A 17225-nucleotide genomic window follows, 5' to 3' on the forward strand; every position below is an offset into this window, starting at 1 on the left:
ACTAAATTTAAACAACTTAAGGTTATTTAGATAATTTTCTACCATATTTTAATGAGTACCCCACAAGTCTGCAAGGGAGTGCGAAGTAAAGAAATCACAGGCATCCAGAAAGGCTTGATACCCAAGCTTCTTGAAAAGGCAGTTTAGGTCATTTTGAAGTAGGAAGGAAGGAGCCCGGGATGCAATCTCTGATAACAAGTTCTTCGCATCGCCATCGAAATGCTCAAACTCATCACGGACATAAACTGAAAAGCAAAACAAACATGTAAGAAAACACCTTTTTTCCATCAAGAACTTATAAAATGCTGGCATGCCTGAAAAATGAAAAGAAATACAATGGAACACGTAAGAAGAAGAAAGAAGAAGAAGAAGAAGAAGAAGAAGAAGAAGAAGAAGAAGAAGAAGAAGAAGAAGAAGAAGAAGAAGTAGAGTAAAATAGTTATACCTGTACCAGGAAATGCCGTTCGGATAGGAGCAACATCACTTCTAGTAGGATCCCCTTGGCATGTAACATCCAGGCTCAATGTCAACATTGTTCTTAGCACATGATATTGCTTGTGGGTCATCTCGAACAACATCTTGGGTAGTACCCTCATCAGGGACGTCACCAACAACAAATGAATTAGGAGAGTCCCTACTGACCCTTTCTTGGGAGTTCTCATCACCTACATTTACCGGATCAGAAGGGGTATTCGGAATTGTTTTCATTTTACCCAAAAGACGATGAGACCTACGCGTCACAGCACTACTAGATAAGCTAACCACAGCCTTACCAGGAGACTGTGATAACTTAACAAAGCAAGCAGCGACGGCAGAAGAACCTTTAGCTTTTGCTGTCGAAGAAGAAGAAATTCCTGAGCCAGTGGAAATTGGTGAAAGTGTAGCATCAATGGAAGGCCTAGGCGGTTTTTTAAGAGACCTCTTTGCAACCTTAAGATTTGAACTTTCCACTTTACTGTGGTTGACCACTTCAGCAGTAACAACCGAATCATCAGATTTTCTCTTTGAAGAAGGTGGATGTTTGTAACACCTGGCGTCCAAGTCTACAAAACACCAGCATAGAAGATACAACAGTCAAACACACAAAGCCCAAAAAAAAGAGACGAAAAAGAAGTGAAGAAACAAAAAACAAGAATCAACAAAGAGAAGATATTACTTGCAATGGTCGAAGGAGAAAGGTTGCCAGTCATGAAATATGGATCCTTGATCAAAACTGGAACAAATGATCTGACATCTGGAACGGAGGTACCCTCATATTGCCTAATATGCTTCTTCATACGCATGAGGTAATCCACATACTCCATTGTAACTCTCCCATCCCTATCAAGAGGAACAACCAAGCAAGGATTGTACTCCGGGAGTTCTTTTTGAAATAGAACCTTTTTCATTAAATTTTCCGGTGGAAAGAAAATATGCTCCACATTTTTTGGATCTTGATCCCACCCTAGTTGGCGACTTACCCTATCAGGACGGTAGATCATTGGACAGATCAAAGCTCCACAATGGAAGTCCCTATCCATAACAATCAAACCAGGAATGGGGGTAGGAGAAGTACACAGAAGCCAAAAGTCATAGGCCCCTTCCTTGCCAGTGGAAATATCATTGCGGTCATGTTCAAGACAAGCAGAATATATACGATGAATAACCGATGCATCAGGCTGGTAAGAGGTTACGTACGGGCGAAAACAAAAATTTTCCTCCAAATCAATAAAATCCTCCAAAGATTTGGAAGGATGAGCTTAACCCCAAATCCAAGCACGAGGACTTGCCTTCTTATTTGGAAGAATGGTAGGGGGCCTACAGATGGGAGCAAACTAAGAGAACCGCTCAAAAAGAAGAGTTGAAGAAATATTTCGTCAATGAAAGCCAATACTAGAAAGTGACCATGAGCAATCTTGAGTTGCTGGGAAAATTGATCAAGCCCCGTATATAAACTACCGAGATACAGAGAAGCCAATGCAGACATTCTCCTCCAGCAATCAAGCAAGCTAAAAGAAACACCCCATGGCTCATACACTCATCTGCCGGTCCCAAAAACACATATTTACTTAACCAATAAGCGACAAAAGCAGCTTCCCTAAGATCTAAAGGAATAGCATTAGTAGGAACAAACTCACCATTGAGGAAATCACCAAAGAAATAACGAGAACAATTAGAGTAAGAATACTTAACAGTAATCTTATTTTTCTTGGAATCTCGCTTGTCGCCAACCACCTCTTTTCCTTTCGAGGACCCACGAGTCTTTCAATGCTCATCCTTGGAGGAAGATTTCTTAACACACCTACTCTTGGACAACTCTTTTGCATACCGACCAGCGTCACTTAAACTTGTTTGAAGATGTCTCGCAAGCTTAAGCATATCAGAATTCGGGCGAAGAAGAGTGAGATCCATACTGCCAAACATTGGCAGTTGAAGAAGAACCACAACATCTTCCAAAGTTGGTGAAAATTCACCCCAAGAAGTCAGAAAAGTATAAGTCTGAGAACACCACCTCTGCCAAAGTAAACTCATATCATATCTATTTCGTTGAACACCCAAGCCTGCCAAGAAGAAATCAATTAGTGCTTCTTCAATATATATCAACAAAGTAAAGAAATGATAAGAATCAATTATGACGATGGATGGTAGAGAACAACCAACCTGCAGATGTGCAGATAGCTTCAGCAACTGATGCCAGGGCATTTTGGCCAGTTTCACTGACCTTTTCTTTATGGTTTTAGGGTAGTTTCATGCACTTTCTTAGGAAATAAGCAAGTTTTGGGTAGAATTTCACTTACATCTTGATTCAAGCTAACATTGTGATTTTTATATGAATTCATGAGAATTATGCATGAATTGAATGACAAATTGGATGATGCATGTCTCGTAACTTGGACTAGAACTTTGATGCACTTTATTGCTTGATTTCAGGATAAAGGAAGTAAGGAAGAACCACGTTAGCAGCAACGTTAGTCTAACTAATGTGACCTCTAACGTGGAAGGGGAGCTAGCTTGCAACGTTAATGAGAAAAGTAATTGCCAATAACGTCTTCGAAGCCATCATAGCCCACGTTAATTTCCACGTTAACTACATTAACGTGGTAGTTAACGTGGAAGAAGAAAATGAAGCCAACGTTAGTGACACTTACCTTTGTCACTAACGTTGGACCAAGCTCATATTGGCCACGTTAAGAGCCACGTTAACTCAGTTAACGTGCGTGGACTCTAACGTGGGGAAACAAAAGAATGACCAACACTAGTGACACTCACCTTTGTCACTAACGTTGAGCTAAGCCACTTTGAGCCATGTTAGTTGCCACGTTAACTCAGTTAACGTAGACTCTAACATGGAGGGAGCAAAGAATCGCCAATGTTAGTGACACTCACCTTTGTCACTAACGTTGGGATGAGCCACTATGAGCCACGTTAACTCCCACATTAACTACATTAACGTGGAAGCTAACGTGAGTAAAAGGGATGATGAGCCAACGTTAGTGACACTCACCTTTGTCACTAACGTTGGAGATGGCTAGCAATACCACGTTAGAAGCCACGTTAACTGGTGAACAAAAATTACTTCACACTATGTAATTCCGCACAACTAACCAGCAAGTGCACTGGGTCGATCCCACGGAGATTGTTGGTTTGAAGCAAGCTATGGTTATCTTGCAACTCTTAGTCAGGATATTAATTTGTGGTTATCAATTGACTTGCAAATGAACAAGAGAGCATGAATTAAAGGTTACTTGTTATGCAGTAAATGACAATATGTTGGAGTTTTGGAGATGCTTTGTCTTTTGAATCTCTGCTTTCTCCCTATCTTCTTCTTCACGCACGCACGTCCCTCCTATGGCAAGCTGTGTGTTGGTGGATCACCGTTGTTAATGGCTACCATCCTTCCTCTCAGTGAAAATGGTCCAGGTGCGCTGTCACTGCACGGCTAATCAACTGTAGGTTCTCGATCATACCGGAATAGGATTTACTATCCTTTTTTGTTTGTCACTACGCCCAGCACTCGCGAGTTTGAAGTTCATCACAGTCATTCAATCCCAGAATCCTACTCGGAATACCACAGACAAGGTTTAGACTTTCCGGATTCTCAAGGATGCTGCCAATGGATTATAGCTTATACCACGGAGATTCTGATTAAGGAATCTAAGAGATACTCATTCAATCTGACGTAGAACGGAGGTGGTTGTCAGACACACGTTCATAGATTGAGGAAGGTGATGAGTGTCACGGATCATCACCTTCTCTATAATTAAGCGTAAATGAATATCTTAGATAGGAACACACATGTTTGAATGGAAAACAGAAATAGTTGCATTAATTCATCAAAACACAGCAGAGCTCCTCACCCCCAACAATGGAGTTTAGAGACTCATGCCGTCAGAGATTACAAAGTTCAGATCTAAAAAATGTCATGAGATACCTAAAATAAATCTCTAAAAGTTGTTTAAATACTAAACTAGTAACCTAGGTTTACAGAAAATGAGTAAACTATGATAGATAGTGTAGAAATCCACTTCTGGGGCCCACTTGGTGTGTGCTGGGGCTGAGACTAAAGCTTCTCACGTGCCTGGGCTGTTTTGGGCGTTCAACGCCAGGCTGTAACCTATTTTTGGCGTTGAACTCCAACTTGTAACGTGTTTCTGGCGCTGGACGCCAGACTACAACATGGAACTGGCGTTGAACGCCAGTTTACGTCGTCTATCCTTGAGAAAAGTATGGACTATTATATATTGCTGGAAAGCCCTGGATGTCTACTTTCCAACGCAATTGGAAGCGCGTCAATTGGACTCCTGTAGCTCCGAAAATTCCATTCCGAGTGCAGAGAGGTCAGGATCCAACAGCATCAGCAGTCCTTTTTCAGCCTGAATCAGATTTTTGCTCAGCTCCCTCAATTTCAGCCAGAAAATACCTGAAATTACAGAAAAATACACAAACTCATAGTAAAGTTCAGAAATATGAATTTTTCCTAGAAACTAATGAAAATAAACTAAAAACTAACTAAAACATACTAAAAACTATATGAAATTAACCCCAAAAAGCGTATAAAATATCCGCTCATCACAACACCAAACTTGAACTGTTGCTTGTCCCCAAGCAACTAGAAAAATAAAATAGAATAAAAATGAGTCAAGAAACAATAATATCTCAGAGTTTTTGAGTGAAGCTCAGATTCTAATTAAATGAGCGGGGCTAGTAGCTTTTTGCTTCCGAACAGTTTTGGCATCTCACTTTATCCATTGAAGCTCAGAATGATTGGCATCTATAGGAACTTAGAATTCAGATAGTGTTATTGATTCTCCTAGTTCAGTATATTGATTCTTGAACACAGCTACTTTTATGAGTCTTGGCCGTGGCCCTAATCATTTTGTTTTCCATTGTTACCACCGGATACATAAATGCCACAGACACATAATTGGGTGAACCTTTTCAGATTGTGACTCAGCTTTGCTAAAGTCCCCAATTAGAGGTGTCCAGGGTTCTTAAGCACACTCTTCTTTTTGCTTTGGACCTTGACTTTAACCGCTCAGTCTCAAGTTTTCACTTGACACCTTCACGCCACAAGCACATGGTTAGGGACAGCTTGGTTTAGCCGCTTAGACCAGGATTTGATTCCCTTAGGCCCTCCTATCCACTGATGCTCAAAGCCTTGGATCCTTTTTATTACCTTTGCCTTTTGGTTTTAAGGGTTATTGGCTTTTTCTGCTTGCTTTTTTTTTTTGCAAGCTTTGTATTCACTGCTTTTTCTTGCTTCAAGAATCATTTTTATGATTTTTCAGATTACCAATAACATGTCTCATGTTTATCATTCTTTCAAGAGCCAACATATTTAACATTCAAGAACATCAAATTCCAAAGACATATGCACTGTTCAAGCATTCATTCAGAAGGCAGAAAGCATTGCCACCACATGTAATTAATCAGAATTTCTTGTATTAAAAACTCGAAAAATATTGCCTCCTTATCCTAAAGGAAATCTTCTATTTTATTTCATGTTTAATGATGATGAGAAAAATAAATTATGGCTTAATTGGAGATAAAATAACTACTAATTACTACTATAACTACTAAGGTAGAATTCAAATAAGAACAATTATTACAGAGTTAAGGCTAAGATTAGGGCTCAACAACCTTGAGTTTGGGATGTGGATGTTCCTCTAGTCTGTGGAGTGCTTGGTCCCTCAAGAGACAACTTCTGACGCTTCAGTTCCTTTAAGTCACGCCCTTGCTCTTCTTGTTCCCTGAGCAGTTTGCAGATCATACTGTTTTGATTTTGCTGTTCTTCCTTTATTTGGTCCATAGATTCTTGCAACTTGGAAGCAGATGCTTCAAGCTGTTCCCAATATTCAAATTGAGGGACTTCTGGGAGGAATTCTTGCGCCCTCCTCTTGGTGGGGTCATCCTGCATTTGTTGTTTTTCTATTGTGATTTTAGTGATTGGTTGATCCACTGAGATATACTTTGTTATTCCCATCTTTACTCCAGCATCTTTGCAGAGCATAGAGATTAAGCTTGGATAAGCCAACCTGGCATCCTTGGAATTCTTGTTAGCAAGTATGTAAAATTCAGATGGGATCAGTTGATGAACTTCTACTTCTTTTCCCAACATAATGCAATGGATCATCACTGCTCTTTTAACAGTGACTTCAGAATGGTTGCTTGTGGGCAATATAGAATGCCCAATGAAGTCCAGCCAACCTCTGGCGACTGGTTTGAGATCTTCTCTCTTGAGTTGATTTGGGACACCCTTGCTGCTGGTGGTCCACCTGGCTCCAGGGATTCATATATCCTCTAGAATCTTATCCAGGCCCTTGTTTGTTCTCATTATTCTCCTATTGAAGGAGTCTGGGTCATCTTTCAGCTGAGGTAGCTTAAAGATCTCCCTGATTTTGTCAGGGTGGATGTGAACAATCTTTCCTCTGACCAAAGTTCGATAGTCATAGAGGGCAGTTCCAGATATTCTCTGCCTGTCTGTTTGCCACAGATTAGCGTAGAATTCCTGAACCATATTCCTTCCCACTTTCGTTTCAGGATTAGCTAGGACTTCCCAGTTCCTGTTTCGAATCTGCTCTTGGATCTCTGGATATTTATCTTCTTTCAGATCGAACTTGACTTCCGGGATCACTGATCTTAGACCCATTATTTTGTAGTAATGGTCTGAATGTTCTTTGGTTAAGAACCTCCCTTGATTCCAAAGTGATTTTGGAATACTCTCTTTCTTGCCTCTTGGAGTGGGTTGTTTTCCTTTAGGAGCCATGATCTTAGTGGGTATGGTTTAGTGATCACGGATAAACACACCAAACTTAGAGGTTTGCTTGTCCTCAAGCAAAAGAAAAGAAAGGAGAGGGATAGAAGGAGAGCTAGTGTTGAATGGTGGATGAGAGGAGGGAGGCCGAATGTGTTTTTAAAAAGGAAGGGGGGTGGGTTTTCGAAAATAAGGAGAAAGATAAGATAGAAGATATGATTTAAAAAGAAATAAGTATGATAAGAAAGGATATAATTTAAAATTGAAAAGATATGAAAGATATTTGAAAAATATAAGTTTGGATTTTTGAAAAAGATAATATGGAGATTTGAAAAAGATATTGATTAGTTGAAAAGATTTTAGAATGAAAAGAGATAGATTTGTTTTGAAAATTTGAAAAAGAGTTGAATTGGATTGAAAAAAAAGGATTTGTGCTTATGGATTAAGATACATTTGATATTTTTAAAGTAGGGTTTTTAGAAATTAGGGATTTTAGAAATTAGGGTTTGTAACATGTTTATGCAAGAAATCATGAATTGAAACATGAAAATTAAAATTAAAATAAAAATATGAAGTAAAAACGAAATTACCTCCTCCCCACCATCCTGGCGTTAAACGCCCAAACGCTGCATGTTTTGGGCGTTTAACGCCCAATTGCTGCTTCTCCTGGGCGTTCAACGCCCAGCTGTTGCTTCTTTCTGGCGTTGAACGCCAGGAACTCCTTTGTCACTGGGCGTTTTTCTGAACACCCAGGATGCTGTAAATTTGGCGTTAAACGCCCAGAAGGAGCTTCTTTCTGGCGTTTAACGCCTAGGTAGCTATCCTTACTGGCGTTTAACGCCCAGTGGATGCTTCTTTTGGGCATTGAACGCCCAATTGTGCCTCTTACTGGCGTTTTCTTGCTAGTGAGCTCTTTTTCTCTATTTTGTGTGCTGAATCCTTCTGTAACCCTGTAAACTTATGCAATTGACTCTTTTACCTTAGTATCAATGAACTTTATATAAATAAATAAAATCAAGAATAGGGAAAAATGCTTAGAGAAAGTGATGCCAATGGCTGGGTTGCCTCCCAGCAAGCGCTTCTTTATTGTCTTTAGCTGGACCTTGTTGAGCTTTTTAATCTAGCCTCAGCCTTGAGCATTCTTGCTCAATATTACCTTCAAGATAATGCTTGATTCTCTGTCCATTAACAATGAACTTCCTATCAGAGTCAATGTCTTGAAGCTCCACATAACCATATGGTGATACACTAGTAATCACATATGGTCCCCTCCACCGGGACTTCAGTTTCCCAGGGAATAGCCTGAGCCTAGAGTTAAACAACAGAACCTTTTGTCCTGGTTCAAAGATTCTAGAAGATAGCTTTCTGTCATGCCATCTTTTTTATTTCTCTTTATAAAGCTTGGCATTTTCGAAAGCAGTGAATCTGAATTCCTCTAGCTCATTCAGCTGGAGCAATCTTTTTTCTCCAGCTAGTTTGGCATCAAAGTTTAGGAATCTGGTTGCCCAGTAGGCCTTATGTTCCAGTTCCACGGGCAGGTGACAAGCCTTACCATACACAATTTGGTACGGAGAGGTCCCTATAGGAGTCTTGAATGCTGTTTTGTAAGCCCACAGATCATCATCCAAGCTTCATGCCCAATCCTTTCTACGGGTACTTACAGTCCGTTCTAGGATTCTTTTTAGTTCTCTGTTAGAAACTTCAGCTTGCCCATTTGTCTGTGGATGATATGGAGTCACCACCTTGTGGCGAATCCCATACCGGACCATGGCGGAGTAAAGCTGTTTGTTGCAGAAGTGAGTGCCCCCATCACTGATTAGTACCCTAGGGACACCAAATCTGCTGAATATATGTTTCTGGAGGAACTTCAGTACTGTTTTAGTATCATTGGTGGGTGTGGCAATGGCCTCTACCCATTTTGATACATAGTCAACTGCCACCAGAATATAAGTGTTTGAGTATGATGGTGGGAAAGGCCCCATGAAATCAATTCCCCATACATCAAACAACTCAATCTCCAAGATTCCTTGTTGAGGTATGGCGTAACTATGAGGTAAATTACCAGCTCTCTGGCAACTATCACAGTTACGTACAAACTCTCGGGAATCTATGTAGAGTGTAGGCCAGTAGAAACCACATTGGAAGACCTTGGTGGCTGTTCGCTCACCTCCAAAATGGCCTCCATATTGTGATCCATGGCAATGCCATAGGATCCTCTGTGATTCTTCTCTAGGCACACACCTACGGATTATTCTGTCTGCACATATCTTAAAGAGATAGGGTTCATCCCACAAGTAGTACTTTGCATCAGAAATTAATTTTTTCTTTTGTTGCCTGCTGTACGCCTTGGGTATGAACCTTGCAGCTTTATAGTTTGCAATGTCTGTAAACCATGGTGTTTCCTGAATGGCGAATAAATGCTCATCCGGAAAGGTTTCAGAGAATTCAATAGAGAGAGAGGGCGCCCCTTCTACTGGCTCTATTCGGGATAGATGATCAGCCACTTGGTTTTCTGTCCCTTTTCTGTCTCTTATTTCTATATCAAACTCTTGCAGAAGCAATACCCATCTTATAAGCCTGGGTTTTGAATCCTGCTTTGTAAGTAGATATTTAAGAGTAGCATGGTCAGTGTACACAATCACTTTTGATTCTACTAAGTATGATCTAAACTTGTCAATGGCATAGACCACTGCAAGCAATTCCTTTTCTGTGGTTGTGTAATTTTTCTGGGCATCATTTAAAACACGGCTAGCATAATAAATGACATGCAGAAGTTTGTCATGCCTCTGCCCCAGTACTGCACCAATGGCGTGATCACTGGCATCACACATTAATTCGAATGGCAATGTCCAGTCTGGTGCAGAGATAACTGGTGCTGTGACCAGCTTAGCTTTCAGAGTTTCAAACGCCTGCAGGCACTCTGTGTCAAACACAAATGGCGTGTCAGCAGCTAGCAGATTGCTCAGAGGTTTTGCAATTTTTGAAAAATCCTTTATAAACCTTTTGTAGAATCCTGCATGCCCCAGAAAGCTTCTGATTGCGTTAACATTGGCAGGTGGTGGTAATTTTTCAATTACCTCTATTTTAGCTTGATCCACCTCTATTCCCTTGTTTGAAATTTTATGCCCAAGGACAATCCCTTCAGTCACCATAAAGTGACATTTTTCCCAGTTTAAAACCAGGTTGGTCTCTTGGCATCTTTTCAAAACCAGTGTCAGGTGATCAAGACAGGAGCTGAATGAGTCTCCATATACTGAGAAGTCATCCATGAAGACTTCCAGAAATTTTTCCACCATATCAGAGAAAATAGAGAGCATGCATCTCTGAAAGGTTGCAGGCGCATTACACAGCCCAAAAGGCATCCTTCTGTAAGCAAATACTCCAGATGGACATGTGAATGCTGTTTTCTCTTGATCTTGGGGATCTACTGCAATTTGGTTGTAGCCTGAATAGCCATCCAGAAAGCAGTAATAATTATGACCTGCTAGCCTTTCTAGCATTTGGTCTATGAATGGTAAAGGAAAATGATCCTTTCTGGTGGCTGTATTGAGCCTTCTGTAATCAATACACATGCGCCACCCTGTAACTGTTCTTGTAGGAACCAGTTCATTTTTTCATTATGAACCACTGTCATGCCTCCCTTTTTAGGGATAACTTGAATAGGACTCACCCAGGGGCTATCAGAAATAGGATAAATAATCCCAGCCTCTAGTAATTTAGTGACCTCTTTTTGCACCACTTCCTTCATGGCTGGATTTAGCCGCCTCTGTGGTTGAACCACTGGCTTAGCATCATCCTCCAATAGGATTTTGTGCATGCATCTAGCTGGGCTTATGCCCCCTAAGGTCACTTATGGACCACCCAACAGCTGTCTTGTGTGTCCTTAGCACTTGGATTAGTGCTTCCTCTTCCTGTGGATTTAAAGCAGAGCTTATGATCACTGGAAAAGTATCACCATCTCCCAGAAATGCATATTTCAGGGATGGTAGTAATGGTTTGAGCTCGGGTTTAGGAGGTTTTTCCTCTCCCTGAGGAAATTTCAGAGGCTCTTTCAATTCCTCTGAATCCTCTAGATCAGGCGGAACATCTTTAAAAATGTTTTCCAGCTCTGATTCGAGACTCTCAGCCATGTTGATCTCCTCCACCAGAGAGTCAACAAGATCAACTTTCATGCAGTCTTTTGGTGTGTCTGGATGCTACATGGCATTGACAGCATTCAACTTAAACTCATCCTCATTGACTCTCAGGGTTATTTCCCCCTGTTGGACGTCAATGAGAGTTCGTCCGGTTGCTAGGAAAGGTCTTCCTAGAATGAGAGTAGCACTCTTGTGCTCCTCCATTTCCAGCACAACAAAGTCAGTGGGAAAGGCGAATGGCCCAACCCTGACAATCATATCCTCAATCACGCCTGGTGGGTATTTAATAGAGCCATCAGCAAGTTGGAGACATATCCGGGTTGGTTTAACTTCTTCAGTTAAACCAAGCTTTCTGATAGTGGATGCAGGTATTAGGTTGATGCTTGCTCCAAGATCACATAATGCTGTCTTAGTGCAATTACCCTCTAATATGCATGGTATCAGAAAGCTTCCGGGATCTTTAAGCTTTTCAGGGAAGCTTTTCAGAATAACTGCACTGCATTCTTCAGTGAGGAGAACTTTTTCAGTTTCTCTCCAATCCTTCTTATGACTTAAGATCTTTTTCATGAACTTGGCATAAGAAGGTATTTGCTCAAGTGCTTCTGCAAACGGAATCTTTATTTCAAGAGTCCTGAGACAATCTGCAAAGCGAGCAAATTGCTTATCCTGCTCCTCTTGGCGGAGTTTTTGGGGATAAGGTATCTTGGCTTTATACTTCTCAACTTTGGTTGCTGCAGGTTTATTTCCTACAGAAGTGGTTGAAGAAGCCTTTTTAGAGGGGTTGTCATCAGCATTTGTGTGTGTCTGATCCCTCACTGGCATATGAGTGCCAGGGTTGGAAGTTGGAGTGACGTTAGACGCCAACTCCTCATCTGCTCCTGGCGTCTGAACGCCAGAACTGTGCTTCCTTTGGGCATTCAACGCCAGTTCCTTGCTTATTTCTAGCATTGAACGCCAGTCCTGAGCATGGTTTGGGCGTTCAGCGCCAGTTTTCCACCCAATCGCTGGCGTTTTAGCGCCAGAATTATTTCTCTCCGGGCTCTTACTGTCCTCAGATAGATTTTGGATAGTTTGCTCATTTCTTGGCTTCCTGCTACCTTGAGGTGGGGTATTTAATGTCTTCCCACTTCTTAATTGAACTGCTTGGCATTCTTTTGTTATTTATTTTGACAGCTGCTGCTTTGTTTGCTTTAATTGTACTTCCATATTTATATTAGCCATCCTTGTCTCTTGTAGTCTATCCTTGAATTCGGCTAACTGCTTTGTTAGAAAATCCAATTGCTGATTGAATTCAGCAGCTTGTTCTACAGGACTGAGTTCAGCAGTTACTGTTTTAGCCTCTTCTTTCATGGAAGGGTCACTGCTTAGGTACAGATGCTGATTTCTGGCAACTGTATCAATGAGCCCTTGAGCTTCTTCAATTGTCTTTCTCATGTGGATAGATCCACCAGCTGAGTAATCTAGAGAAAGCTGAGCCCTTTCTGTAAGCCCATAATAGAAGATGTCTAACTGAACCCACTCTGAAAACATTTCAGAGGGGCATTTTCTTAGCATCTCTCTGTATCTCTCCCAGGCATCATAAAGAGATTCATTATCTCCTTATTTAAAGCCTTGGATGTCCAGCCTTAGCTGTGTCATCCGTTTTGGAGAAAAGTATTGATTCAGAAATTTTTCTGTCAGCTGTTTCCATGTCTTTATATTAGCCTTAGGTTGGTTATTTAACCACCTCTTAGCTTTGCCTTTTACAGCAAATGGAAAAAGTAATAATCTGTAGACATCCTGATCTACTTCCTTATCATGTACTATGTCAGCAATTTGTAAAAACTGTGCCAGAAACTCTGTAGGTTCTTCCTGTGGAAGACCGGAATACTGGCAACTTTGCTGCACCATGATAATGAGCTGAGGATTCAACTCAAAGCTACTGACTCCAATGGAGGGTATACTGATACTACTCCCATATGAAGCAGTAGTGGGGTTAGCATATGACCCCAGAGTCCTTCTGGACTGTTCATTTCCACTTAGATCCATGATGGAGAAAGGGAGATGATGTAAAATAAAAAATATATTTTTATTTATTTATTTATTTATTTATTTTGAAAATAAAATAAATTAAAATAAAATAAATAAAAATGGGTGAAGATTTTCGAAAAATGGAGAGAGAGAAAAAATTGGTTGGGAAGTTTTGAAAAAGATAAGATTGAAAGGATTTGATTGGAAAAGATATGATTTGAAAAAAAGATTTTAAATTTTGAAAAAAAAATCTGAATTTTAAAAGTAAATTTCGAAAATTTGCTTTAAAATAGAGAGAAAAGATATTTTTGAATTTAAAGAGGAAAGAGAAAAACAATAAGATATCACAAGATTTAAAATTTTTAGATCTAATGCTCCTTGTTTTCGAAAATTTTGGAGGAAAAACACCAAGGAACACCAAACTTAAAAATTTTAAGATCAAGACACAAGGAAAACTCAAGAACACTTTGAAGACTCACAAGAACACAAGAACATGAAGAAAGAACACCAAACTTAAAATTTTTAGAAAACCAAACTAAAATTTTCGAAAATTATAGAAAGATTAACAAGAAAACACCAAACTTAAGGTTTGGCACAAGATCAAGAAAAATTATTTTTGAAAAAGATTTTTTATAGAACCGGTGCCCAATCATCAAGAACATAAACCAATGCTCTAGCCAATTGAGCTATAAATGTAACACTTGTTTTGAAGAAGTATTTTTAATAACTAAGAAAAAATATTTTTTTGAAAACTAATGTTCTGAAAAGGCACATGAAAAACAAGAAAAGAAACAGAACAAGAAAAACTAAAAACTAATACAGAAAAATAATATTTTTTGAAAAATTTTTGAAAAGAATATAAAAGACTCTGACCCAAAAGACAAAATTTTCCTAATCTAAGCAACAGGATTCACCGTCAGTTGTTCAAACTCAAACAATCCCCGGCAACGGCGCCAAAAACTTGGTGCACGAAAATTACTTCACACTATGTAATTCCGCACAACTAACCAGCAAGTGCACTGGGTCGTCCAAGTAATACCTTACGTGAGTAAGGGTCGATCCCACGGAGATTGTTGGTTTGAAGCAAGCTATGGTTATCTTGCAACTCTTAGTCAGGATATTAATTTGTGGTTATCAATTGACTTGCAAATGAACAAGAGAGCATGAATTAAAGGTTACTTGTTATGCAGTAAATGAGAATATGTTGGAGTTTTGGAGATGCTTTGTCTTTTGAATCTCTGCTTTCTCCCTATCTTCTTCTTCACGCACGCACGTCCCTTCTATGGCAAGCTGTGTGTTGGTGAATCACTGTTGTCAATGGCTACCATCCTTCCTCTCAGTGAAAATGGTCCAGGTGCGCTGTCACCGCACGGCTAATCAACTGTAGGTTCTCGATCATACCGGAATAGGATTTACTATCCTTTTTCGTTTGTTACTACGCCCAGCACTCGCGAGTTTGAAGCTCATCATAGTCATCCAATCCCAGAATCCTACTCGGAATACCACAGACAAGGTTTAGACTTTCCGGATTCTCAAGGATGCTGCCAATGGATTCTAGCTTATACCACGGAGATTCTGATTAAGAAATCTAAGAGATACTCATTCAATCTGATGTAGAACAGAGGTGGTTGTCAGACACACGTTCATGGATTAAGGAAGGTGATGAGTGTCACGGATCATCACCTTCTCTATAATTAAGCGCAAATGAATATCTTAGATAGGAACACGCATGTTTGAATAGAAAACAGAAATAGTTGCATTAATTCATCAAAACACAGCAGAGCTCCTCACCCCCAACAATGGAGTTTAGAGACTCATGCCGTCAGAGATTACAAAGTTCAGATCTAAAAAATGTCATGAGATACCTAAAATAAATCTCTAAAAGTTGTTTAAATACTAAACTAGTAACCTAGGTTTACAGAAAATGAGTAAACTATGATAGATAGTACAGAAATCCACTTCTGGGGCCCACTTGTGTGTGCTGGGGCTAAGACTAAAGCTTCTCACGTGCCTGGGCTGTTTTGGGCATTCAACGCCAGGCTGTAACCTGTTTCTGGCGTTGAACTCCAACTTGTAACGTGTTTCTGGCGCTGGACGCCAGACTGCAACATGGAACTGGCGTTGAACGCCAGTTTACGTCGTCTATCATTGAGTAAAGTATGGACTAATATATATTGCTGGAAAGCCCTGGATGTCTACTTTCCAACGCAATTAGAAGCGCGTCAATTGGACTCCTGTAGCTCCGAAAATTCCATTCCGAGTGCAGAGAGGTCAGGATTCAACAGCATCAGCAGTCCTTTTTCAGCCTGAATCAGATTTTTGCTCAGCTCCCTCAATTTCAGCCAGAAAATACTTGAAATTACAAAAAAACACACAAAATCATAGTAAAGTCCAGAAATATGAATTTTGCCTAGAAACTAATGAAAATAAACTAAAAACTAACTAAAACATACTAAAAACTATATGAAATTAACCCCAAAAAATGTATAAAATATCCGCTCATCATTAACCTAGTTAACGTGAACTCTAACGTGGGAAGTAGGGGCATTTTGGAATGTTAGTGACAAAGGTAAGTGTCACTAACATTCTCGAAGATGTTGCAAGCCTACGTTAAAGGTCACGTTAGCCACACTAACATGAACTCAAAAAGATACTGTCTGAGTTAACATTCCAACTCAAGAGGAATCGCTCTCGAGATGGATGAATCAACAAGGGGAGTGGCAGAAGCAAATGATGGAGCAGCAATTAGAACAAGGAAAACAATGGGGTGAATCCTTCCACAGGATAGAACAAAGGCAAAATGAACAACAAGAATCTATCCAGAAGCTAATCAACATCCAAGCACATCAAGGTTCACACATACATGAGATGCATCGAAAACAAATAGAACAAGCAGAACTCTTTGACGAGCACAGGGCATTCTCTGAAGGGGTTTACATGAGTGAAAGTGGAAATCATGTAAACATGCTAGCTAGGCTCGGATACTTAGTCAGACAGATACCTATAGTACATCCGGGAATCACAAAATATGATGAAGTGAAGGATGAGTTAGCACGAGAAGAAAGAGAAAGGGTGGAGAAGAGTCATGAATTAGTAAGGAAGGCACTTGAAGACTGGAAAAGAGCCAGACTAGCACGGATACAAGGAAGCACAAGTGGACGCAAAGAGGACAAGCAAGAAGGAGAGCATGGACAACCCCATGATTAAAAGGTGGTGGAGTTCCCTCACTGTCCCATCTTTTTCAAGTTTTAAATAAGGAAAATCATGTATGAAATAGAACATGATTCCAAGGTAGTTTAGAATTTTCAATTTTGTTTTTAGCATTCTCCTTGCTTAGGTCTATGATTGCTAGTCAAATTGCCTATTTTCAATTCCATCTTGCTTATTGTATGCTTGTCCTTTTTAAGCTAAATAAAAAGAGATGTTATGAAAGACCAGAGTGAAGTTTAATTTGTGGAGTAAGTTCTTAGATTTGTGGTGTAGTAATCACTTAGCTAAGTTGGTTCACCAACAAGGTAGGAAGGCAATTATCTGTCCTAAATCATATGCTTGAAACACACCCCATGAGACTAGCTAAATAATAAGATCCTAATAAGAAAAAAGAAAATAACAATAAGAGTTGAAAAAGAAAGAAAAGTTAATAAAGAATAAGGCTAGGCACCAAGGGCTTGAATCTTGAGGGATGTGTCTGTGGTGCTCTTGTACCAAGGATCTACTTGGATGAATAAGTTCTTAGGAGTGCTTCATCACTTGGTAACTTGGGTTAACTAACCCGGGATTATCAACTGAAAATCCACTATCAAGAGCAACCTTGCTACAGAACATTTAGTAACCCAAAGAGGTGC

The sequence above is a fragment of the Arachis ipaensis genome, chromosome B5 (assembly GCF_059453495.1).
Source record: "Arachis ipaensis isolate K30076 ecotype BB chromosome B5, ASM5945349v1, whole genome shotgun sequence".
NCBI classification, from domain to species: Eukaryota; Viridiplantae; Streptophyta; class Magnoliopsida; order Fabales; family Fabaceae; genus Arachis; species Arachis ipaensis.